The sequence below is a fragment of the Daphnia carinata genome, unplaced genomic scaffold, assembly GCF_022539665.2.
Source record: "Daphnia carinata strain CSIRO-1 unplaced genomic scaffold, CSIRO_AGI_Dcar_HiC_V3 NW_026453007.1, whole genome shotgun sequence".
Classification (NCBI taxonomy): Eukaryota; Metazoa; Arthropoda; class Branchiopoda; order Diplostraca; family Daphniidae; genus Daphnia; species Daphnia carinata.
Genome location: NW_026712497.1, coordinates 5,026 through 32,673, shown reverse-complemented (window position 1 = coordinate 32,673; position 27,648 = coordinate 5,026). Strand labels below are relative to the sequence as shown.

Below are 27,648 nucleotides of genomic sequence, written 5' to 3'. Positions count from 1 at the left end.
TTATTTATTTCAAATTACATTTTACGGTTACCTTCTCCTGTGCTACTTCAATATTGCTTTGTGGCTCCCATCGAGTGAAGATTTCACAATATCCCATTGCCAAAGATAATGCTGTCAATTTGAAGAAAATAATGATTAGTTTAGTTGTGTTTACTTGCCATACATGCCATTGACAGCAGATCAGAGATTTTTGACCAGAACGCCACTGTTCTAATGGGCACAAGAATGTTCACAGCAGGAATACTAGTTGCTTTTTTAGCCTACACGATACCAGTTAGCTTAATTAAGCCACATTGCGTACCTAGAAAAATCTATTCAATTGGAAAAGAAAATTTTCTTTAAAAGTTTAAGGTTAAAAGGATAAAGAGATACCTGACTAAACGGTCAGCCCACCTACATCCAAACACCGCCATCAGCTACGAGGAATGAAGTCGAAAGTTGGGTCAGCAAACTTATGAAATCCTAGTCATCACTTCATGGTTGAAAACGTTCTCAGTCACTATGCTCAACATATTCATACATATCAGCTTCCTAAACATATTTGTTTCAAAATACGTTCAGAAATACAACAGTAAAAATGGGCTACTTCCTTGCCTTTTCAGCTGTCCGATCAGTAAGTCATACGGAATAGGAAGGCTGGCGTGAAAAATCTAAAGATACAAGTTGAAAACAGCAGTACTTAAAAAATTCTCAGCTTAATTACCGGTAGCTTCACATGAAAAACCATTCATCAAGGTTTCTTCCATTTCCGCACTTGATTGGTAACACGTGGCTTCATCAGATTTTCTTGTCTTGCAAGACTACATCAAACAAGGCAGAGTAATTAAAATTACATAATTGTTTTCTTGTAACATGCATTAAACATGTTATTATCTTATTAATTACCTTATTCTCGTGCTTAAACTCAATAATTTTTGTTAAAACTTGGTACGATGAACAGAACATCCTTCGTCCATCCGAATAATCGACCTAATGTGCCCCTAAATCGTGTCTAAGCGCGCCCAAATCTAAGTTGTCTAACTAACCAATGAGGACGAGGCTATTATAGCAGGTGGGTGTTTAGTAGCCAATGACACAAGTCGATCTACGCCATACTACGGCACCATACTAAGACTGTTTTGCATACTGATTTGCATGTAACGCCTCTGGTGGCGATCGGCTATTGACTGTTCAGGTAAAAAAATAAACAATTTAAAAAAGAGATCATCATAATTTAACATTTAAACAGTGCATATTTTTTTAGCTATAATTTCTAAATGCTACGAAAGCATAATATGATTTTCGAATAGCCAGCTTAAACGGAACTACTACAACTTCCACAATTTTGGCGCGAAAAAAGTAAACTTTCTTTTGTTTTTGACGCCCTCATTTCTTCTTCTGAATAGCTATGAAAGGCAGAACAATCAAAATTTATCTTGGACATTTACATAAAAAGAATGGAACATTATCCTGCAAAGCACTTTCTTCCAAATGGTAGTTTTAATTGTTTGTGGTTACGCAGATATATTTGGTCAATTTTTTGAAACTGTTATTTTACAGATCAACGGCATGGATCTTATTCACCATCTGAAGAGCTAAAAATTAAATAAGGTATTGCTTTTGATTACTTCTGCTGGTAACTTATTTTCCTAGTTAAGATACGGCTTTTATCATAAAGGGTTCAAAGTAACAACTAACTTTCCTTCTTCTTTCCAAAAGAGCTGCTTAGGAAGTTAGCTGCAGTAACGAAGATGTGTCATCACAGTACAATAAATGTAAAAGCATATTCTTCAGCAAAATAAGTGCCTTGCATTATTTACCACTACTGAACAATTTTGAGCTGATGATACCTGGTATTATCGCTTTCCTTGGTCTGCGCAGAATCTTGGATGTGAAAGTGTATGCATCTTTGGTCCAATGAAATGAAAAAAAACTCATTAAGGTATACCAAGAAAATGCTAGATATAATTAGTATGCAAACCTGTCTAGAATCCCCAGCATATTCAAAAACATCCGGAATCCCAGAGACAAATAATTGCACTTGACACGTTGATATAGGAAAGAAAACGTGTAGGATGGTGTCTTCTTTGACTTCCTTTCAGCAGCAGCACGTTGTAGACAAATGGAAATCGGTGCACACCATCCATCAATCGATTGCACTTGTTTCCTCCATCTTCCCTGCTGATTTTTTCCACTGATGTTTTCTCATTCAACCACTGAAGAATTAAAGACAAAACTTTTCTCTTAGCTGATGCAGGATTCATGTAATACAAACTGTTAATCTGAAATGATGGTAGGATGCAATAATGTTTGCGGCATGGCACGTCAAGGATTGGCTATAAATACAACTTTCATTAGATGCATAAGAATCTCTTTAATAATAATTCTATTTTAATTAATAATACCTTAATTCTTCTTGAGATTACACACATCTTCTACATCCACATTCCTATATCCTTACCCTCACAGAATGAGGGCGGTCACAAACAAAAATCTATCTTTTAGGTTACACAATCAAAGTAGTGCCATAGTATTGCCAATTGATAGAGTCGAATAATTTTAAACAAACATGGCAGCTGTCCGTAATCCATGGTTACTACACCTGTCACATTTTTCAGCAGCCTTCTATACATTCTTGAAAGGAAAGCGTAAGCTTATAACTTGTCATGTTGGAAAAGAACCGATAACGTTTGCTCCGCGTTTTAGCGGCTTGTTACCCTAGTTAAACCTTCTCCCATATAAGTTATTATTTAATGATCATCTGCAGGATTACCCGTTTAATACAGTTCATTTTTTAAAACTACGAAAACAATAACAGTTTTATATAACATATATCTTTTTGTTCGTAAGTTACTATTTGCTATTCAACGTATTGAAACATGACCCAACGCAAACGCACCAAAAACCGGTTTTGTTATGTTCATTTAATAAAATTACGTTTTCGTGTAATAAAATAGCATTTTTGAAAACTGAACAATATTAAGTAGACTTGATTGAGTATGAATTCGTCGTAAAAATTAAAAATTTTAAAGCATTACTATTGTTAAACACTGTTAAAGAGTTGAAACTATCATCATTGGTATTTGCAGCAGATGACCTCATAAATAACCACGGTTATTTGGCTTATTTCTCTCTTTTCGCCGGCGCCCTGCTTAATTTCTGGTAAAGTACTGCCGTTTTTATAGTTTTGTTGAGTAAAAGTGGTGAGCTATAATTGTAAATAAGCGTAACAGATGTTAAGGTATTATATGATAGGTAGGGTAACGCACAAGCGGCTGAATTTTTGTATGTTCATTTTGTTGTAAGAAATCTCCATGGATCTCCTACATCAAAATGAACTAGGCGGAAATTCAGACGTATTGTTGAAATATAACTTAGATATAAGATAAAGAAAAGTCCGTCGAACAAATTGGCAGATATCTGCTGCAGGATGAAAGGAAATGAAAGATGATTGTTCGAGTAAGCAGTGTCAGGAAAAGGCCCGCTTTACCTTGAGCTAAGACGAAACTAAGATTATAAGGTTGGTGTACTCTGACGTACGATACTGGCATGAAGCACATCAGAAACAGCAACGTATGCAAAACAACTTAAGCTACGTGCTATAAGTTCCGTAGATGTCATTCCTTACTAAATCGCCAATATGTTTCGATATCTGACAGTTTTGGACCGTCAGATTGCTCTAATAAATTGGCATTCACTAAATATGTTGGCCCTATCAAATACCGGGGAGTAATGGCGGTAGAACTTTCCATGCCGAGAACAAATCCTGCGCAAATTATAGCCAGTTTAAAAGGGTGCGTCAAACAGTGACATCTAGCGGGGAAAAGAGGTAAATGGTATGCCAAACAGTGACATCTAGAGGGGGAAAGAGAGGTGAATGGCAGTCTATCTAGTGGGGGAAACGTGAGGTTAATGGTACGTCATTTAGTGGTCAGTAACACAGCTTGTAATGAAGGTGGAATCTATTGCACCGAAATCTTTCGGTGCACTAAGGACCTTTGTGTCTATTGCACCGAAATCTTTCGGTGCACTAAGGACCTTTTTGGCTATTGCACCGAAATCTTTCGGCGCACTAAGAGGCATTTTGGCTATTGCACCGAAATATTTCGTTGCAATAATATAGTTTTTCCCCTATTGTACCGAAATATAAAAATTCTTATACTACTAATATACTATGTTTATTACTAATTAAGATTTCGGCACTCGCGTTCTAAGTGCCGTAATTTAAATATTTTTGTTGTGCAGTGGCAGTGTTTTGTTATGGTTAAGGCTACATAAAGGTAAGGTAAGCCACGTTTCCGTATTTTCATTATGCACGGCATTTTTTTACATTTTCCACTTCGGCCTGACTATGCCTTACGTATTTTTTTTTCTTTTTTATCTTTCGGCACGCCATTTTTGCCCACCGGACTATGCCTTCGTTGGGCATTTTTTTTTTCTTTCGGCGGGACATGTTTGCCATCCAGACTATGCCTTTATGGGGCACAATTTTTTTTAATTTTTTTTTTCCCGCGGGCCATTTTTGCCCGCCGGACTATGCCTTCGTTGGTCTTTTTTTTTAAATCTTTTTTTTTCGGCGGGCCATTTTTGCATATGCCTTCCTTGGGCATCTTTTTTTTTCCATTTTTGACAAATCTTTTTTCATTTTTTGAAAAATGAAAAGATTTTTCAAAAATGAGTAGTCAAATAGGTGAAAAATCGGAAGCTGAGGAAGCAAATATGGACCGCCGAAAAAAAAACAGATAAAAAAAAAAAAAGTCCAATTCTTCACTGATTCTACCCCTTGTGATAGAATTTCGAACCTGGGTGCCAAAAAATATTTCTGTTTTTTCTCGCGGGCCCGTTTTTGCCCGGCCGCCTATGCCATCGCGAGTTTTTTTTTTTGTTCGTCACATTTCATGCCATGGAAAGATGCACATGTCCGACTGGCTAAAATGATCCGCCAAAAAAAAAGAAACAAAAAAAATCGGGCCGGAATAAAATGGCCTGATGACAAGAAAAAACAAAAAAATTAATGTCTCGTTAAGGCATAGGGTGCCGGGTAAAAACGGTGCACCGTAAAGAAAAAACTCAAAAAATGCCCCACAAAGGTGTAGGTGGATGGGGCAAAATGACCCGCCGAAAAAAAAAACGAAATTCGAAAAGAAGAATTCTACTACGAAGGAAGAAAAAATAGGCGAATAATTACTAATTAAACACTCAAATATGCCTCGGGATGTTTTTTTACGATAGGGTAGAACAGTTTTAAGTGCAACGAAATCTTTCGTTGCAATAGGGGAAAAGGCCGCTATTGTAACGAAAGATTTCGTAGCAATACACACAGCAATACGAATACGACATTATTATTAAAATTTAATAATTTTAAGAAGTAAATAGTTAAAATTAATATAGTTCTTAGTAATAGAGGTGTAAATTTTTAGTTATGATAGGCTAGAAACAACTTTTAAGTGCAAGGAAATCTTTCGGTGCAATAGGGAATAAAGCCACTTATTGCACCGAAAGATTTCGGTGCAATAGCCAAAAAGGTCCTTAGTGCACCGAAATCTTTCGGTGCAATAGACGAGAAGGCCGTTATTGCACCGAAATATTTCGGTGCAATAGATTCCACCTGTAATGAATTAAGTCACATAACATTGTGACAGAAAAAATAAGGATGTTGGTGAGTGTACTTGCAGTTTTGTAAAGTTATTCAAGATAACTGCAAATAGTAATTCCAAAATCAAAAGAATTTTGTCTGACATCTTAACTACGTGAACTTTAAAAGGCTATGTTAAACCAATGGGCGCCTAATGGAGAAATTGGGCTTCATTAACGATTGAAGTAGTTGACATTTACAACTAAATTGTTAGTGTTTAAATTTGATTGTATTTTCTTTTATTCAGACTAATTGATTCTAACAGCTGCATCTCCGCTCAGTGAGGTGGATGATGAAGAATACATTGTTGGGAAATTCTCAGTCTGAGGTTAGTATGGAAATTTATCTAAATATAATATGTTAATACAAATTGACCGTCTTGTGATTATAACCGAATTTGAAATATCATATTAGGAGAAGGATGGTGAAGTTTAGTATTTGCTGATAGGGATTGGTGTTTCAAACAACGGAAATACTTGGGAGTCCAAGAAAATCTGTATTGTAATAATTTCATTGCAGCATTCAAAAGCAGATATCTACCGTTGAATGAGAATCCTGAAAACAAGCTAAGCCAAGAGAAGAAAATTGTGAAGAAAAAAAGAACTAAAGCACAGGTTTGCTCCAATTCTTAACTAGAAGCAATGAACATCAAGATGTGGTCAGCAAATCTATAGTTTTCTCCATGTCATTATAGATGTCCAGTCTTCCAACATGATTTGATCGAAATGTAGAGGTGGAGACAATTTTTGGAGTAAGCGATGACTGAAGAAACTATATAGGTAACTGTTTTGTTCTGTGTTATATTAAAACTTCCCCATGTCATTTTCAAGAGATATTTTTTTTGTTTTTAGATAGTTCTACTGTAGAACTTCTACAGATGTGTAGAGAATGGTGGTTGCAGGGCAGGAGAGTCATTCTTTTATACAATACCTTTCCATTTTTATTATAAATTGTCTTTTGACCTGCTTAATGTAGCTGGAACATGAAATATTGGAATTGTAATGGTAGGACATTTGGCTAGCTATGTCTAGTTTTGTTTATATGTTATCTATTCAATGCTATAATTAATTGCATTAATATAATTAAATTGTTTTGTTTTATTACAGGCTGACCAGAATTATAGGCACATTTTTGCAGGAGGTTTTCAGCTATCATTGTTTTTCAGTGCTGAGAATAATTTGGCTTAGCATAACATTACTTCGGAAACACATCAGGTTTCTTTAAAATTCTTAACTAGAAACAATGAACATCAAGATATATAGTTTTTTAATGTTATTATAGATGCCCAATCTGCCGACAGGATTTAATCGAAATGTAAGTGGGTTTCATTGTTATTATAAATCTTGAAGTTAACAGGAAATATTGCAATGTTGTTAACTGATTGGACATAATCTTGTTTGTGAAAACAGTGTTATCTGAAAATTATTTTTGAATAATTATATTATTTTTCTGTATAATTATTATTATGTTTATATTTATCTAGATTTATTGTTTGTGTTGATAATCAGATTTTCAAGCATATGTGAGTGAGTTGTACAAGACTCTTAATGGTATTGTAGTGACAGGACAACTGGAGAAGTAATACTTTTCATGCAGAATACTTATAAATTTTCTTCTAAAATTTACAGAATAGCACAAGTTGTTAACAAGACATCATTTTGCCTTGGATTGCATTCACTCATCCTCATGCCAGATGGCCATCAAGAAGGATTATAATTGTATGGTAATATCATTCTTCCACTATTGCATTATTTTTTTGCTATTATTTTCATTATTCATTTAAATTCAACAATAAATTTTCTTTCATGTTATCAGCTCTCCCATAGAACGTGACGTATCTACTGTTACATTTACGTGGGCCGTAGAATGCAGACACTTTACCGGTATTGTAGTTGAAGTTGAAAGAAATTATGTTAATAATGTATAATAACACAATTTACTAATCACATTTACTACTCAAGGTAATGAACATACAACGATAATACTTTAACTAATTATAACAACAAAGAAGTTGAAGAGAAATTAATGTACCTGATGTCCGACCATGATGTAGTTGTAGCAGCACAGTTACATAGGACGATCCTGGTCCGTTGGCTACCGCCTTAAATACTCGCAGACACGTGCCACGTCATTGCTTTCCCGAAAGAAAATGTAGGGTAGAGGAACCTAATTGTGAAGGTCGTCAGGTCAAAGGACATATTTTTATTTCCAGGTAAGCAAGAGGTTGTGGCCATTCACCCTCGATTGACCTAATGTGTTTCCAAGGACCTAAAACAGTTGAATAACCTCGGGTAATTCACAAAAAGAAGAAAAGGAAGACAAAAAAAGGCGTGGCTCAGTACTTCGTTTACCACCACGCCATGAACAAGTGTAGATTTCTTGCCTGCAACCCCGGTGTAGTGATTCACAGAACTTTCGCACGTGCACTTGGTTCTCGTCCACAATCTGTATGGGTTTCGTAACTAGCAGGTTCATTATAATGAACCTAATAATATAAATAATCTATGTAAAATATAAAGCACTTCTAATGATTAGGGTGGATGGTATTAATATTGCTATTTAGTTAAAATATCGGTGACGGTTGTAGTACATATGTTGTGGTATAATAACAGTTATTGATTCAAAAGTCGGTAGGTAAAAAGAGATCTAAGTTATAAATTAAATTAAATTAGTAAATTAATAAACAAGCAGTTACTCACTTCATAAATTATGAAGAATAAAAAAATGTAACACTGTTTAACATGTTTGCACATGCAGCTGTTAAGCAAATAAGTATAAATGATATATGTTTTAAAAATTCATTCATTCAAATTCAACCTTGGCCGTAGAAGTCGTGAATCTATAGCAACGCTTGTAGTAGGGCTTTACATCGTAAAACTGTCATACTGTATTGGTCTAATATCAGTAAACAGATTGAGCTTATCTTGCAACAAATGAGACTTTGTCTTGCATCCACACTGTCTTGAGCAAAAGATGAATTACATGTTTTTCTCGCTTTGTTGTTTTTTTCTTCGCTTAATTTATAAAATGTTTATTTGAGCTAGTGTCTATGTTCTTTCGCTCGCGTTTGATGAGCGAAAGAATTTTATGAATTAATTTAATACCGATTATATTTGATTATTTGTGAATTTACATCGAGTAGACTAGGACATCCGATTTATGTTTATTTGTTTAATTTTCTGTATTTTCAGTAACTAGGAAACATTCATACAATCATTTGACATTGACACATTTTATTATAACTCAAACACACACACACTCATACATTTGACATTATACACAACACATATATATTCTTTTACAACTAACTAATTTTCAGTAACTATGTGGTATCGAACCTTCATCTTCGGCGTAGCTTTCCGATGCTCAACCCTTGAGCTATAGTCACTTACGATTTCAATGTTTTATACCTTGAGTCAACGCACGAATGTATTGTATAGTTAATATTTTGATCTTGCTATACTATTTGTCAGTCTGACCAGTGTTTGTACATATCTCGTAGCATATCTGTAGAGTGCCCGGCTGCGGTATGAGAAGATAGAGGTTCAAAGCCGGTGAGCGGTATTAGAAGACTAGGTTTCAAATCGTACGCATTGCTAAAGTTATCGGCAAACATGCATTGGATAATTTTATGTTTATTATATTATATTTATTGAATATGTGTAATAGGTTGTCTAAAGATGACTTGCAAAAATGGTTGCCGGCAGAATGTAACTCATGGCTCAATGGTAGAGCATCGGCTTCGTAAGTCGAATGATTGGGGATCGATCCCAAAAAGAGTTCAACCATAAAAAAATTATTCGATTCAACAAAGTATACGATACAACATTCCACAAGGTTTCTAAAATTGCATCTGCTATGCAACAATCCCAAATGCTGAAACCATTATGATGTTTGGAATTCTATCAAGTGATTCAAATATTGCAATATATATGCAGCAATCTAAATGCATAAACTATAAAAATTTTCTTTCTGCACAACGAACATAGCTGAATTGCGTGGGTTCAAACCCCATATAACTATGTCGATGCTCTACCATTGAGATACTTGTGACACTTCATGGAAGTTTAAGTCTTAAAAAACGCGCAAGTCAATAAAAAACCTTATCCCAATGGGGGGATATAGGGGGGCAGATGCCAGAAACGCAAAGCGTCCGCTTCCCAACTCGAAGGTTCCTGGGTTCGATTCCCAGTCAAGTCTCCGATTCCACAGGCTTCCTACCTTCCCAAGTGTCACAAACCCACGGGGTTAGTCGAGTTGGGTAACTTCGTGCGAAGCACGCGAACGGATATTTTACAAAAAAAAATCTCGAAAAAAAAAAAATTTCAATAAATATTATGTTACTCTTTTTTGAGTACATAGAAATTTGTATACAACGGATTTTAACCGTAGCACAGTAAATATGATATGTTACTCTTTAATGAGTATATAGAAATTTGTAGAATTTACACCGGATTTTAACCGAAGCCATGATAAATAACTGTTAGATAACTTGTGCAATGTATATAATTTCATTTAATATCATGGCTTCTACTTTTGGGATTGTTGCAAAGCAATTGCTATTTTAGAAACCTCTGAAGATACTATATCGTATATATTGTTTATTTGAATCATATGTATTTTGGTTGAACTCTTTCGGGGTTCGATCCCTAATCATTTCGACTTACGAAGCCGATGCTCTACCGTTGAGCCATGAGTTACATTCCACTAACAACAATTTTTGAAAGTGATTTTTAGACAACCTATTATCAATAAATATAATATAATCAACATAAGTGTATATATTGCAAGCTTGCAGCTTATTCTAGCAATGCGTTAGATTTGAAATCAAGTCTTTTGATACCGTAGCCCGACTCTCTACACATAAGCTATAACACTTGTGAATTTTATGACCAGACCAACAAATGGTATAGCGAAACGTCATCTTTTACACATTTTCAAACATTTGAGTGACAGTAAAATTATATGAATATTTATATTCAATTTCAATCAACAATTGGAAATTTTACCCTTCACTGGATTTGAACCTCTGTCGTCCGACATCGTAGTCGGACCCTTTAGAGATATGCCATGATACATCTACAATCATTTGTTAGACTGACCAATAGTATAGCAAGATTAAAATATTAACTACAATATATTCGTGCGTTGACTCAAGGTATAAAACATTAAATTGTAAGTGATTATAGCTCAATGGTTGAGCATCGGCAAGCTACGTCGATTATTAGGGTTCGATACCCCATAGTTACTAAAAATTGCATTGGTATTGAAGTGTATATGTGTGTTGCGTGTAGTGTAAATTGTATGTGTATTTGGATTATAATAAAATGTGTAAATGTCAAATGGTTGTATCAATGTTTCCCAGGTATTGATAATACAGAAATTAAACAATTAAATATAAATCGGTTCCTCTAATCTACACGTTATTAAATCACAATATAATCGTCATTAAAAAAATACATACTCGCTCGTTCAAACGTAAGAACAGCGTTGCCATCAGTAACACATTAAATATACAATAAATTTAACGAGGAAAAAACCATCAAGTGAAAACTAAAACGAAAAAAAAACAAAGTTTTGAATAAAATTCAGGTTTTAAAGTTCACAAAGGATTGGTTATTAGCAGACAAAGTTATTTTTTGCAAGATAAGTTTAACTTGTTTATTGATATCAAACATGTCTGTTACAGTTATGCAATGTAAAATCCTACTACAAGCGTTGCCACATATTCATGTCACTTTTACGATCAAGACTATTCAGATTAGATTAAACCCCTTTTTTTAAATACTGGTTTTATACCATTTTACATAAATAGTGAATTAACTACAGATTTTAAGTCTATTACATTGGCGCCATTTTCTGTAAAAAATCATCGTGGCAAATTTTATGGCTAATATATACAGGTTGTTAAAGTTAACTTATATATTTTACTATTCACAAGTAAAATGTCTCAACTTTTAACAGATTTATCGATCAGCTAGTTTCGTCATAGTACAAATAGATCTCCCCAATTCATTCCATTATTTTCTTTTTTACCTCATTCATACAACAGCAAAAAAACCTATTGTTAACTAAATTATCAGTCCCCATTTTTTGAAACATACTTCCTTGTCTATCTTTCAAATCACCTCGAATTATTTTCCTTCTCAGCTATTGGTTTTAGTGCCTTTTTTCTTCACTTATCATTTCTTCTCCTATGGTCTGTAACATATCTGATTAAATGCCAAATATAACTTCGCCAATGTGAAATTATCAAATATTTACCGGTATTTCTGGTTTGCTTACAAACTGTGCGTATAGAAGACTGAATTTCATATGCACTTTTGCAGACGTATGTTACCGCGTTGCAAAACATCGAATTGGTTAAAGGAGTTGTCAGATTCACAACCTCGCTTCGATCGGGTCGGAATTTGTTGAGCGGGTTATTTGTATCTGTTTTTGGTGCAGGTTAAACGGGTTCTTACCCCATCATGGTTTTATCGGGTTGTCAATCGTTGTGCACAACCCAATCACAACCTATTACTTGTTTTAGTATTCCTACTCTTCGAGTCCCTATTTGATATTCAAAATACAGCAGTGCTTTTAAAAAAGGAAAACAAAATAAATTAGTGTTTTGCAAACCTGCAAAAAAACAAATACTTGGCGTGTAACCTATGTAACTAACTAAACCACTAATCCCAACCCGGTGCATTAGGTCGAAGACAAACCGTAAACGAACCGTGGCGTGCAGGTGTAGTGCAATTACGTGTTCAGTGAAAAAGATATATCTGAAGCAAAAATACTTGATGGGAAATAATGGGAAGGAAAATGGAACGAAGCAAACACATCTACCAATCACATAAATCACAATACGAAATAAAGTGAAAGCCAATTTGGCAATACTCAACCGTACCACCTTCATTTCCGTCTAAATGGTCATGAATCTCGGGGCTGGGCGGCGAACCTCATACCTTCAGGTTCCTCTTCGGTGCTCCTGCGTCCTCTTCAGTGCTCCAGCTCCTCGACGACGGCAAGTCTTCCTAAATACATAAAAACAACGTTAAACCATGGTGTAGAACTTAGAACTTTCAATTTAATACTTGAAAATTTTGGGCGACAATCAGGGTAATCCCGACGGCGAACTTTGTTGTCCTATGGTCCTATTCGGTGGTTATGTAAACCATCCTAAATACATAATAAAAAAACATGATAAAACGTGTTAACATATACTTGCAACATCCATGGCGACGATCCATGCCCAGCATCTTCTTCGATGGTGGTAGGACCCTCCTAAATACATAGTATCACAATAAGATCATAGTGTGAGCAAAAAATTAGTATTAATGAAAATACACCAACCAAACACAAAGTGTGATACCAATGCAAGCTGGACTACATAAACTAAATACAAACAAACCTAACCAGTGCATTATAACTAACAAAAGCAGTAAAAGAACCACGGTGCAAAGGTGTAGTGAATTTACATGCTCATTGAAGTTGAAACCATAACCCACAGTACTTCAATGGAAAATAGTGGTAGGGAATTACAGGAAGCATGATTGAACACACAAATTATAGTATTAATTGTCAATACATGCCGATTTAGCAATACCCGCCCGTTCCATTGGCTATTTTCCACCCTTCTTGTGGGCTTGAAGTACTGCGCTGAACATCCACAATGCCAGGTATCTCTCCTCTGTAGCCGTCTATATACATAAGAAAGAAGAATACACAAGATTTAACATTAGAAATTTTTCAGGTTAATACCTTGTAATGGTTAGCAATAATTCTGATTGTCCATTGATGTTCCTCAGGTATGTCATGAGTTCACTTATATGCAATACAATAAAACACAGACACAAATAACAAATAAAAACTTTGTAAATGAATAACTTAACGTCGTTGACGATAATTCCGCTATACCCATCAACGAGCCTCGGAGTACAGCAACCTACCTTATTTGTGCTGTCAACCCTCTTAAATACACACAAAAGCACAGGGTTATATACTAAAACTTTAAAGGTTATTACTTTTCAGGCCTTGGCGATTGGTTTGGTGGCACACACACGTTGTTAACCGTCTCCCTCGGTCGTGTCATAGGTCCATCTATACGTACATATAGAAAACATCAATTCATATCTGAAACTTAAAATTTATACCTTGAAGACATTGGCAGTGAATAACGATACACCCAGTGGCCATCCTTGTTGTTCTTCCTTGGTGGTGCTAAAGACCCTCTTAAAATGACAAAAAGCAAATATGTTTAGGCATTTAAATGTTTAAAGTAAACACCTGACAAACGCTTGGCAATGATCTTGATGACTGACGTCGACCCTCGTTGTCCAGGGATACTCTTCGTTAACATCGTTGACCACCTACATACATAAAAACCAAAACATCAATTAATACTTAAATTTTTTTAAATTAATAACTTGCAGACCTTGGTGATAAATCTGATTGTTAAGGTAATACTTGACAATCTTTGGCAACTTCACCAGCAATCCACGAAGTCCAGTAATCCTCCTTTGTGGTGTTGCTAGCCCTCCTATACATAGAGTAATACATAGAACATGGTAAGACCCTTGAAATGTCTTAAATACCTTGCAATTTTGGGCTAGGATCATGGCAGTGACCCTCACTGTTCACCGGTCCTCTTCAGTAATATAACCCTCCTATATACACAACATAAATTTTAAAAATCACACAAAACAAACTACTAAATTTGGAAATATATACCTCAAAACCCAGAGCGATATTCCAGTGGCTGCAATGGTGATCTTTGTCCAGTGTCCTTTCGATCCCAGAGATTGCCCTCGTGATTGCAAGGAAGCGAAAGAAAAAAAAGAAATGTTTGAATATTTAAACAGCAACAAGTTTCAACTTAATTTTAACAGGATCAGGTACTCAATTTCCAGTAACATTGGAGAACAAACACTGAAAAAGAAGAAACATACAATTGTTTGTAGAAAATTAGTTTGTGAACGGAAACTACAGTTAATAATGGGGTAACATAGTGAAAGAAAATGGCTGAGATGGTGTTGTGCAAAAGTAACGAATTGAGGTGGACTACGCTTACGCCTTAGTTAAAGTAGCCTTACTCTTAACTTTAGACCTACTTATCCTTAACTTAATCTACATTTATCTATTTAATTTAGACTTAACATACTACCCAACTAAACAAAACCAGTGCAGATGCTACAACATGTGCTGATGCAGTGCATAATTGATGAATCTACAATTTGTGAAAGCTAAGAGCACGTGCGAAAGTTCTAAGAAAAATTAGACGTGGATTGCAAGCAAAAATTTACACTAGTGCACAGCGTGCAGGTGAAAGAGCTACTGAGCTTCTAGATTCTCTTTTTCTTCCTCTCCCCCCCCCCTCCTTTTTTGTGAATGCCCGAGGTTCTTCATTTGTTTCAGGCTTTGGAAACAAAAAAAGAATCGAAGTAACGTAGGGTCAATCGATGGGGAATGGCTATAACCTCGGGCTCACCTGGAAATAAAAATTTGCCCTTCAACCTATCGACCTTCAGATTAGGTAAATTGGAATTAGGGTAAATTGAATTAATGCTAACATGCTTCGTTGTCTTCTTTAATTGTAGAAAGTAGAAATATATCAACTTTGATTAAGTTAGCTGTAAATCTATGTTAGCAAACTAATTTAGAATAATTCAAACTGTTACCACTATTGTTTAAATGACGATTTTTCAGTCCTTTTGCGAGTAGGTGCTGAAGTGTTTACTCTGGCTGCCTTTCAAACTGCACAAGATGAGTAATTGAAAATTAAGTATCACTAATTATTTAAAAAAATTATAGTACCATACTGTATGTTCACTGTGTCTGCTAGATTTTATTATTGCTGGTGCTCATCCCGCAATCATATGTTATTGCACATTCCTGACCTGCTATTCCTGAATGTAAATAGAAATTATTAGATATTGACAATATTATCAATACAATTGTAAAATGTGTTTCAAGTATAAGATTTACATAAACATTTTACAATTGTACTGCACCAGGGTATATACTTAATATTTCAACTTGTTCCGACTTTGAATAAGTATTGGCTGTGTGATGGGATACTAACCTTAAATAATCTGATCACTGTAAATCCTATGGTTTACAATTCTCCAACTGTTGTTATATATGATCAGTCTGTATTAAGATAATGTTATTATAATAAAAATCCTTCTTATTCAATAGACTAGATAAATGTTAAACAAAACATACATTTACCCAGAAATAAATATTTGTATCCAAGACCGGTCAGATGTCCAGTCACTACAATTCCATTGAAAGGCTACCACCGAGCAATCAAATGTGTTTGTAACTCTGGTCACCAACAACACAAACAATAAAACTAGATAAATAAATTATAAATATAATAATAATAAGTTATACAGAAAAATAATTAAACTATAATTACCCAAAAATTATTTTATTTTAGACAATGTCTGTGTTCACAAACGGATGTCCAATCAGTTAACAACATTGCAATATTTCCTGTTAATTACTTATTAAATGTGCAATATTTCCTGTCAAATTCAAGATTGATAATAATAATAATGGAAAGGGCTCCACCTACATTTGGATCAAATCCTGTTGAAAGATTGGGTAGTCTATATAACGTGAAGAAAACTATAGATTTGATGTTCATTGCTTTTGATTAAGAATGAAAGTTTCTAGTTATGAATTTAAAACAGACCTGTACATCTGAAATAATGTTATGCTAAGCCAAATTATTCTGAGCACTGTAAAACAATGATAGCTGAAAACTGCTGCGACAATGTGTTTGTAATTCTGATCAGCCTGTAATAAAACATAACAATTGACTTATAATATTACAACTTGAAAATGACATGGTGAATATATAACAAAACAAAATGGTTACCTATATAGTTTCTTCAACGTCATCGCTCACTCCAAAAATTGTGTCCACCTCTACATTCGATCAAATCCTGTTGTAAGACTGGGCATCCATAATGACATGTAGAAAACTATAGATTTACTATATATAATGTTCATTGTGTCTAACAAGAATTTAAAACAGACCTGTACATCTGAAATAATGTTATGCTAAGCCAAATTATTCTGAGCACTGTAAATCAATGATAGCTGAAAACTGCTGCAACAATGTGTTTGTAATTCTGATCAGCCTGTAATAAAACATAACAATTGACTTATAATATTACAACTTGAAAATGACATGGTGAAGATTTAACAAAACAAAATGGTTACCTATATAGTTTCTTCACCGTCATCGCTCACTCACAAAATTGTCTCCACCTCCACATTTTGATCAAATCCTGTTGTAAGACTGGGCATCCATAATGACATGTAGAAAACTATAGATTTACTGACCATATTGATGTTCATTGTATCTAGTTAAGAATTTGAAACAAACCTGTGCTTTAGTTAGTCTTTCTTCACAATTTTTTTCTCTTGGCTTAGCTTGTTTTCAGGATTCTCATTCAACAGTAGACATTTGCTTTTGAATGCGGCAAAGAAAACACCAATCCTTATCAGCAAATACCAAACTTCACCATCCTTCTCCTAAGATGATATTTGAGATTCAGTTACAATCACAAGACAGTCAATTTATATTAACATATTATATTTAGATAAATTTCCATACTAACCTCAGAACAAAAATTTCCCAACAATGTATTCTTCATCGCCTATGTCACTGAGCGGAGATGAAGCTGTTAGAATCAATTAGTCTAAATAAAAGAAAATATCAAATTTAAACATTAACAATTTAGTTGTAAACGTCAACTACTTTAATCGTTAATGATCCCAATTTCTCCATTAGGCGCCCTTTGCTATAACAAGACCTTTTAAATTTCATGTAGTAAAGATGTCAGACAAAATTCTTCTGATTTTGGGACTACCATTTGCAGTTATCTTGAATAACTTTACAAAACTGCAAGTTCACTCAGCAAAACGCTGGCAAAAAAATTACAAAATGCAAATTAAATTTTCCCTACCTACTGCTGCTAAACAAATGGTTGTTGAACATAGACAGTGGCATAATTTTCATTTCAGAGTCATTTCCTTGCAAACCGTGAAACAAAAAGGTTTTGTATCGTGATTTAACATCCTTATTTTATTCTGTCACAATGTTATGTGACTTCATTCATTACAAGCTGTGTTATTGACCACTAGATGGCGTCCATTAACCCCCACTTCCCCCGCTAGATGGCGTGGCATTTACATTTCTTTCCCCCACTAGATGACGTGCCATTTACCTCACCTTCCTCCGTTAGATGTCACTGTTTGGGTACCATTTACCTCGGTATTCTCCCGCTAGAAGTCGCTCTTTGGAGCACCCGTTTAAACTGGTTACACCCGTTTTAACGTTAAGTTCTGCAACAAAATAAAAATATTCTTGTAAATTTTAAGTGGCTTTTTTTATATTGGACATTTTTAAAGCTCACCTCGTATTTGGCCTAGACCAGACGCGTCTCCTCACATTCCCCTGCAAAACAATAATTTAGAGAAATAAATAAAACATAATAATCACGTGTACTTAAATAGCCGTTCAACCATAAAAGAATACCATTAAGCAGTTCCCAATTGAAATCAAGACTAAAACGAAGATTTAATGAAGTTAAATACAACAATACTTTTTACCGTATTCGAGTCGCCATTCATTATCACGAAACTCCCAATCTAGACTAGTGTTGGTCCTTGTTTGCGGGCCTATTTCATTAATATCCAAATAGACTTGGCTGTCAGACTGCAGGGGGGTTATGGGTTACCTATATTAGTTCAATATTTGTTGTACTATGGTAGAAGACGCAAAATATTTACATTCGTACAGAGACCTCCACAAATGTACCACAACTATAACAACGTCGTCGATCAATTCGCCCGTGAGGTAAGTTGAATTTATACTAATTAGCTTCATTGTGTTCTTTAATTGTTGAAAGTAAGAGGATATCAACTTTGATTAAATTAGTTCTAAATCTATGTTACCAGACTAATTCTTAATTAAATCAAACGGTTACCACTAGTATTCCATTACTACAAGGAACGACTGTTTTCCAATCCATGTGTGAGTAGGTGCTGAAGTGTATACTCTGGCTGCCTTTCAAACTGCATAAAATGAGGAATCGAAAATTAAGTATCAATAATTATTAAAAAATATTATAGTACTATACTGTGTTCATTGGGTCTGCTAGTTTTCATCATTGCTGTTATTCATCCCGAAATCATGTATGTTAATTCACACTACTGCCCTGCTACTACTGAATGTAAATAGAAATTATTAAGCATTAAAAATCTTGTAAATTTTATCTTAACAACCTGCAAAACACTATTAAAAAGTAAGGTCTGCACATGTGAATCTACCTGATAATTTGAATGTTCTGACTTTGATCAAATATTATATAAGCAAAATTAATTTGATCATTGAAAGACCAGCACCAAGTATCCAAATGTGTTTGTACATCTGGTCAGCATCAACACAATCAATATTACTAGATAAATAAATACAATGATAATAAATTGTACAGAAAAGTAAATAAAACATTAAATTACCCCAGAAATAATTTACAGATAAAACTAGACAGTTAAACCCCGTTCACTGTCACAAACAGGATAATTGTCCAAACCAGTTAACAGCATTGCAATATTTCCTGTAGAATATTTATTAAATATGCAATATTTTCTGTCAAATTCAAGATTTATAACAATAAAAAAGAAAATTCCCCACCTACATTTCTTCATTTCAATCATATCGTATTGGAAAACTGGGCAGCTATAATGACTTGTAGAAAACTATAAATTTACTGACCTTTGATGTTCATTGTTTCTAGTTAAGAATTTAAAACAGATCTGTACTTCCGAAGTAATGTTATGCTAAGCCAAATATTCTGAGCATTGAAAGACTGCTGCGACAATGTGTTTGTAATTCTGGTCAGCCTGTAATAAAACATCAAAATTGACTTATAATAGTACAACTAAATATAGAAATGAATATATAAAATATAAATAAAACTAGATATAGCGAGCCAAATGTCCTAACACTACAATTCCAATATTTCATGTTCCAGCTACATTCAGCAGCTAAAAAGACAATTAATAATAAAAGTGGAAAGGATACAATTACCCAGAAATAAATATCTTCGTCCAAGACCGGGCAGATGTCCTGTCACTACAATTCCAATGTTCCCTATTCCAGCTCCATTCCGCAGCTAAAAAGACAAAATTTATAACAATAAAAAAGAAAAAGTATTGTACTGCAAAGTAAAATGTACAAAGCTTCTACATTGAGTTTGTTATTCTGTTCAGGCTGTACTAAAACAATACTGCTACCATAATAGACATCCTCAATCAGTAGATCTAGATAAATGATAGGTTATACCTGCCTGCCCTGCAACCACCATTCCTTACACATCTGTAGAACTATCTAGAAACAAAGGAAATATCTCTTGAAAATGACATGGAGAAGTTTTAATAAAACACAAAACAAAACAGTTACCTAAATAGTTTCTTCACAGTCATCGCTCACTCCTAAAATCGTCTCCGTCTCTACATTTCAATCAAACCATGTTGGAAGACTGGGCATCCATAATGACATGGACGAAACTATAGATTTACTGACCACAACTTGATGTTCATTGCTTCAAGTCCTTGTGTGAGTAGGTGCTGTAGTGATTACTTGGACCATCTTTGTGGCTTCCAAACTACAAAAGAAAAACTGAAATAAATTATATTCCACTAAACAAAAAGCTGAAATAAATTAGAAACGTACACACATCCGACAAACCCTAAAGAATAAAAAATGTTTGGTGACTAAAGCCCAAAAGAGGAAAACCTACACAAATACTTATACTTTGATTTGAGAATATTTGTTCACTTATATATATCCATGCCAAATGGGTTGCCAGCTTACTATGTTGTTGTTTCTATCGTTCATTGTCCATCCAGGAACAGCAGTAAATCAAAACAAAAGTCCTGAGAAAAAACGTAAGATAAAGATTCTTTTTTATACCACTACGACAAACAACTTAATAAAGGGGAAATAAAAGTTATGCTTACAACATTGCTCAAGAGCATTTTCTAGAACTTCCTATGTTTTAGATACGTGACTGCACACCTCCGCTGCCGGACTTCGTCTGAAGTTTGGCATAGCAGAAAAAATTGGCGGGAACTACTAGTGAGGCTGCGTTGCCTAACCGTTACTTATCTAATGGTTTTAACATGGTGTATTAGCATGGTGTACAAGGATGGTGAAAGAACTCTTCGTTATAACGGCCTATCTCGGCTGAAGGCTAATAGGGGTCTAGGTTAGATATTGTCAGAGACGCCTAGTGGCCGATATTGAAGTAAAAGGTAAAGGCTGCACCTGCTTGAAAAATTTTCTAAGTCCAAACAAGGGGACGTGTCCCATTATCCCATTACCTCTTAGCTATCAAATTACCGTTATAACTTTTCTTTTATTATATTATCGTATTTGACGTTTAGTTCGTTTAGAATAAATTTAATGATCAATTCTTTTGTTTAAAAGTAGCCCGTTATAATGAATTAAATTTATATAGCAATAGGAAAGGAGAAAAAAGAAAGATCTATACTGGGTTCGCACTCGAGACTCCCGTACTGTAATCGAGTGTTCTATCCATTAGACCACAGAATTTGTAATACCTTTCTTATCGCGACACTAGTAAATATGATGGTGGCGTTGGCTATATCTAACCTCAATTAGGCCACACCCACCTCCTATGAAACAGGCTTCATTCGAGATAGGCCTTAAAATGGAGAGTTGTTTCACCATCCTTGTACACCATGGTATTAGTAATGGTGAGACAACTCTTCGTTATAACGGCCTATCTCGGCTGAAGCCTATTTGTGGTCCAGGTTACCTACAGTGAGAGACGCTTAGTGGCCGATATTGAATAAAAAGTAAAGGCTGCACCTACTTTAAAAATTTTTTAAGTCCAAACAAGGGGACATGTCCCATTATCCCATTACCTGTTACATATCAAAATTAACTTCTAACCTTTGTGTAGTTATATTATCGTATTTTTATGTTTACTTCGTATAGAATGTGGAAGAAGTGGGAAAAAATCTTGTTTGTACTTGTCGCTCCTTAACAAAATAAAAATCAACAAAACTTTTTAGCTTTCCACTTTCCACTGTTTGGCAACTAATATAGAATTGAAATGTGTGGAAAAACAGTGGAAAGTAGAACCTAGCGCCGCACGTGGCCACTTTAAGTTAGGAAAGGAGAAAAAAGAAAGATTTATACTGGGTTCGAACTCGAGACTCCCGTACTGCAATCGAATGTTCTGTCCATTAGACCACTATATTTGTTATTACTCCCCTACCGCGACACTAGTACATCTCCTCCTTTGCCATTCAGTGGTTGGCGAATGATCTAGTTCCTAAGTAGTTCCGATGGTGGCGTTGGCTATAAGTCTCCTCAGTTAGGCCACACCCACCTCCTCTGAAAACAGGCTTCATTCGAGATAGACCTTAAAATGGAGAGTTGTCTCACCATTACTAATACACCATGGTTTTAACATGGTGAACAACAAATTTCATTTTCGTGATTCTTGTTAAATTTAGCATCTAACTCATATATATTTATCTAGTTTTATTGATATTAATTTTTTAGGTAAAAGTCGGGCTCGTTGTCTTGTCGGGCCTTAAATTTCTAGCGTACCTAATTTTATATTTAAAATATCTCTTAAACTATGAAGTCTAGAGAAAAACAAATTTAATATTCGTGATTCATGTTAAATATTAAATCTAAATTATATATGATCTATATTATCATCAGATATCATAAATGAGATCATATCGATCATAAATGAGATGATCGATAATATAGATACCTGTACAGTCTTATACATTATGTCAAAAGTTCTTTGAAAATCCACGAAGTGTAGTTTGGCTTCAGTATAGGTGGGTCCAAATATGTTTTAATTTTGAAAAAATTAATGTAGTAATCTTTAGGACCCACAATTGAACGTGATCAATGATTCTTCTTGGCAAACACATGGCTTGGAAATAAATTCCAAAAAGTTCTACTAATAAATCAGCACTTTGAGATAAATAAATCACTTTGTAACATTTTAATAATAACAAATATTTTTCTTCACTGCAATCGGTAAAATAACATTCAAATCTTTGGTATTATCCCCACAGTATAATCCTTACCAAGTTAATTATTACTTAAACAGGAACAACAAACACAACCTTGGTATTAAAAATTAAAATTATCACCTTACCTCCTTGTCCTGTCGTTGCTGAGACAGAGGCAGAAAAGCTTTATTTCCTTGGTAAATATATACGATCAAGATGTTGACAGCATTGCTAAATGTTTCTTGCAATACAAAACCTTTCAGTTAGCTTGTTCTTTTGTCAAGCTAGTGATATTTTTGTTGACAAAGTCCCACTGTTAGAAGCAATTTTGCACACTGGATTTGAAACTAAGGTGCACTGTGAATAGCATCTCCTCACTGTAAACTTTGAAAATGATCAAGCAAGAAAACACAATAAGAAAAAAAAGTGGAAACAATGGCACGGTAAAGTGCCTCCTTTTTATCTTTTCCTCTTTTTTTGATTACTTTCATTCAGCCTAAAGGTTAATACAAAGCCACGAAACAAAGATTAGTTATTAGGCATATAATACCAGCAGGTGTTGACTGATTGCTATACATGAACACACAGTAATGTTCTGGCCTATTGAACTTTGTCAATAGTTAGTAAACAGTGTAAAATTGATTTAAACTGTTAGATTAATAAGAGGAAATAAACCGGACAAAAGTTTTAAGGTTTCTTACCACAGACATGCAACAGAAAGAACACAAGCAATAAACCATTCCTAACTGGATAATCTATCAGCAATTCTTCAAACATCCTTCATTAACTATCCTACGAAAAATGAAATTATTATGTTTTGCCAACCCACAATTTTTTCTAGCTTATTGGTTCCTGTTCATCTTTTTTCTTGCCATTTGTTCAAATCCATGTCTCATCCTTCAACATTCCAATCTCACGTACATTCAATGACTTTGTTATTCTGTTGTATCTGTAAAAAAAAAAAAAAAAAAAAAAACAACAACATTGCATTACATTTCCAAATATATTTGTTAATAAATCTGGTTACTAATACCTTATTAAGTGTTAAGTGTCAAACCCATTACACGAAGTTGAATTTAAAGTGTCATACAATCTACTTTGCATGGTAAAACCAGGTTTCCAGCATGTTAATATGCCTCACTATCGTTATCAAGCCAAACCTAAATGACAGAATTTTATAAAATGACACTAATTTAGTTATTAAACATCTCATACCGTTACGCTGGTTCCGTTTTTTTTTGTTTCATCGTGGAATACGTGAATGCTTGAAGAAAATAAGATTCATGGGGCCAACACTACCAGTCTAATAGCTGCTACGTCTAAATTTTTGAAACCACTTCCAACCATATCTAACAAACCCTAAAGAAGAAAAAATGTTTGGTGACTAAAACCCCAATGAAGAAAACCTACAGGAATAATTGTATTGAAGCGAACAAATATTCCCAAATAAATGATATCTTCATGCCCAATGAGTTTGACCAAGAGCTGCCAGCTTAATATGTTGGTGATTCAATCTTTCGTTGTCCATCCAGCAACAGTAGTAAACTGAAGCAAAAAAACCTAAAGAAAAAACATAAAATAATGATTGTTTTTATAATACCACTATGCCAAACAACTTACTAGAGGGAAAATAAATGTTACAATTAAAACATTGCTCAAGGGCATTGTCTGGAACTTCAAGTTTTTATTTTTATGTTACTTATGTACCTGATAGAACTTCCCTTTGAAATACACTTTCATCATTCAGTACTTTCTAATGGTTTAGTTTCCTCCACCGCAAACAGCTTTATAACTCAAAAGGCTGAACACACCATGAGATTTACAACTGCAATCTGTAAACCATGCTGCACAGACCACAAGAGTTACACGATATAACCTACAAAAAGAAGGTACTGGCATTTAACACATATCACATAAACCAATTAATCTGTGAAACAGTTTGTAGTACCTCTTGTGAATTGACGATGGATGCAAATCTTTGAAATGCCACCTGTCAGCAAACTGTAATGAAGCCAAAATTTTAAATAGCCTAAAAGCTGTCCATTCTAATAAAGATTAAATTTCCAGCAAAGAAACAAAGAAACAAAGAATTAATAAATTGTAAACCAAACTATTGATGATGTCCATAATTGGTTAGCCGACAGCATGTTCATACAACATTCAAATTTAGACTATGATGGGCATAAAAACTAAATCTTCTGCTACAAAACACTTTTGTCTCCACCTTCACTCCTGCTACTGTTTTCTAAATATTAGTTTCTTCCCCATTAATTTGTCGTCAAGGGTTGCCACTGTGTTAAGTCTTTAGTATGCAATAAACAAATAAAAGCTTTTACCTTATGGGAAGACTGTAAACTGTACACAAACGTAAGAACGTAGTACTTCTACCAGTTAACGGGACCGGTGATTAACTAATTATGATGAAATGTGGAAAAGAAACTAAAATACAGGAAAATCTTTGCGGAAAGGCTACCAAAGTGCGGAAATTTTTATTTCCGAACCGCACTAAAATGCGGAAAATTTTTTGTGGCAAGGACACTAAAATGCGGGGAAACATTTGCAGAAGAAACACTAAGATGCGGGAAATTAGTTGCGGAAAGAATACTAAAATGCGGGAAAAGTTTGCGGAGGGGACACTAAATTGCGGGAAAACTTTGCGGATAGGACACTAAAATGCGGAACATTTTGCGGAAGGGATACTAAAATGCGGGAAATTTTTGCGGAAGAGATACTAACATGCAGAACGATGAACGGTATATGCTAGAACGCTGGTTATGAATCCATTCGACGCAGAATGAAAAGTTACGTCGATTGAGATGTGTTTGATTTAATTATAACTTGAAATGCGACCGCTAGATGGCTTTGAAAAATTTAAAAATGCTAACTTTTGAACGGTTAGAGATAGAACGCTGGGAATGAATCCATTCGACGCAGAATGAAAAGTTACGTCGATTGAGATGTGTTTGATTTAATTATAACTTGAAATGCGACCGCTAGATGGCTTTGAAAAATTTAAAAATGCTAACTTTTGAACGGTTAGAGATAGAACGCTGGGAATGAATCCATTCGACGCAGAATGAAAAGTTACGTCGATTGAGATGTGTTTGATTTAATTATAACCTGAAATGCGACCGCTAGATGGCTTTGAAAAATTTAAAAATGCTAACTTTTGAACGGTTAGAGATAGAACGCTGGGAATGAATCCATTCGACGCAGAATGAAAAGTTACGTCGATTGAGATGTGTTTGATTTAATTATAACTTGAAATGCGACCGCTAGATGGCTTTGAAAAATTTAAAAATGATAACTTTTGACCAGTTAGAGATAGAACGCTGGGAATGAATCCATTCGACGCAGAATGAAAAGTTACGTCGATTGAGATGTGTTTGATTTAATTATAACTTGAAATGCGACCGCTAGATGGCTTTGAAAAATTTAAAAATGCTAACTTTTGAACGGTTAGAGATAGAACGCTGGGAATGAATCCATTCGACGCAGAATGAAAAGTTACGTCGATTGAGATGTGTTTGATTTAATTATAACTTGAAATGCGACCGCTAGATGGCTTTGAAAAATTTAAAAATGATAACTTTTGACCAGTTAGAGATAGAACGCTGGGAATGAATCCATTCGACGCAGAATGAAAAGTTACGTCGATTGAGATGTGTTTGATTTAATTATAACTTGAAATGCGACCGCTAGATGGCTTTGAAAAATTTAAAAATGCTAACTTTTGAACGGTATATGCTAGAACGCTGGTTATGAATCCATTCGACGCAGAATGAAAAGTTACGTCGATTGAGATGTGTTTGATTTAATTATAACTTGAAATGCGACCGCTAGATGGCTTTGAAAAATTTAAAAATGCTAACTTTTGAAATTATAACGGTAGATAAAGATAGAACGCTGGATAGAACGCTGGGAATGAATCCATTCGACGCAGAATGAAAAGTTACGTCGATTGAGATGTGTTTGATTTAATTATAACTTGAAATGCGACCGCTAGATGGCTTTGAAAAATTTAAAAATGCTCACTTTTGAACGGTTAGAGATAGAACGCTGGGAATGAATCCATTCGACGCAGAATGAAAAGTTACGTCGATTGAGATGTGTTTGATTTAATTATAACTTGAAATGCGACCGCTAGATGGCTTTGAAAAATTTAAAAATGCTAACTTTTGAACGGTTAGAGATAGAACGCTGGGAATGAATCCATTCGACGCAGAATGAAAAGTTACGTCGATTGAGATGTGTTTGATTTAATTATAACTTGAAATGCGACCGCTAGATGGCTTTGAAAAATTTAAAAATGCTAACTTTTGAACGGTATATGCTAGAACGCTGGTTATGAATCCATTCGACGCAGAATGAAAAGTTACGTCGATTGAGATGTGTTTGATTTAATTATAACTTGAAATGCGACCGCTAGATGGCTTTGAAAAATTTAAAAATGCTAACTTTTGAACGGTTAGAGATAGAACGCTGGGAATGAATCCATTCGACGCAGAATGAAAAGTTACGTCGATTGAGATGTGTTTGATTTAATTATAACTTGAAATGCGACCGCTAGATGGCTTTGAAAAATTTAAAAATGCTAACTTTTGAACGGTATATGCTAGAACGCTGGTTATGAATCCATTCGACGCAGAATGAAAAGTTACGTCGATTGAGATGTGTTTGATTTAATTATAACTTGAAATGCGACCGCTAGATGGCTTTGAAAAATTTAAAAATGCTAACTTTTGAACGGTTAGAGATAGAACGCTGGGAATGAATCCATTCGACGCAGAATGAAAAGTTACGTCGATTGAGATGTGTTTGATTTAATTATAACTTGAAATGCGACCGCTAGATGGCTTTGAAAAATTTAAAAATGCTAACTTTTGAACGGTTAGAGATAGAACGCTGGGAATGAATCCATTCGACGCAGAATGAAAAGTTACGTCGATTGAGATGTGTTTGAT

At 34.6% G+C, this 27,648-nt stretch overlaps 3 long non-coding RNA genes across 3 annotated transcripts; 2 read left to right on the top strand and 1 right to left on the bottom strand.

Annotated features, from left to right (window-relative positions):
• Nucleotides 1-1,316: 1,316 nt before the first annotated feature.
• LOC130692625 (uncharacterized) lies at nucleotides 1,317-2,019 on the top strand. Its single transcript, XR_009001481.1, has 3 exons — nucleotides 1,317-1,473; nucleotides 1,540-1,590; nucleotides 1,699-2,019. It is a non-coding gene; the product is annotated as an uncharacterized LOC130692625 (long non-coding RNA).
• Nucleotides 2,020-18,244: 16,225 nt separating this feature from the next.
• On the bottom strand, nucleotides 18,245-19,075 carry LOC130692623 (uncharacterized). Its single transcript, XR_009001480.2, has 3 exons — nucleotides 18,947-19,075; nucleotides 18,757-18,843; nucleotides 18,245-18,691 (listed from the first exon to the last, which is right to left on the bottom strand). It is a non-coding gene; the product is annotated as an uncharacterized LOC130692623 (long non-coding RNA).
• A 3,312-nt stretch (nucleotides 19,076-22,387) lies between these two features.
• LOC130692626 (uncharacterized) lies at nucleotides 22,388-23,175 on the top strand. Its single transcript, XR_009001482.1, has 4 exons — nucleotides 22,388-22,504; nucleotides 22,556-22,709; nucleotides 22,783-22,881; nucleotides 22,948-23,175. It is a non-coding gene; the product is annotated as an uncharacterized LOC130692626 (long non-coding RNA).
• The last annotated feature ends 4,473 nt before the right edge of the window (nucleotides 23,176-27,648 follow it).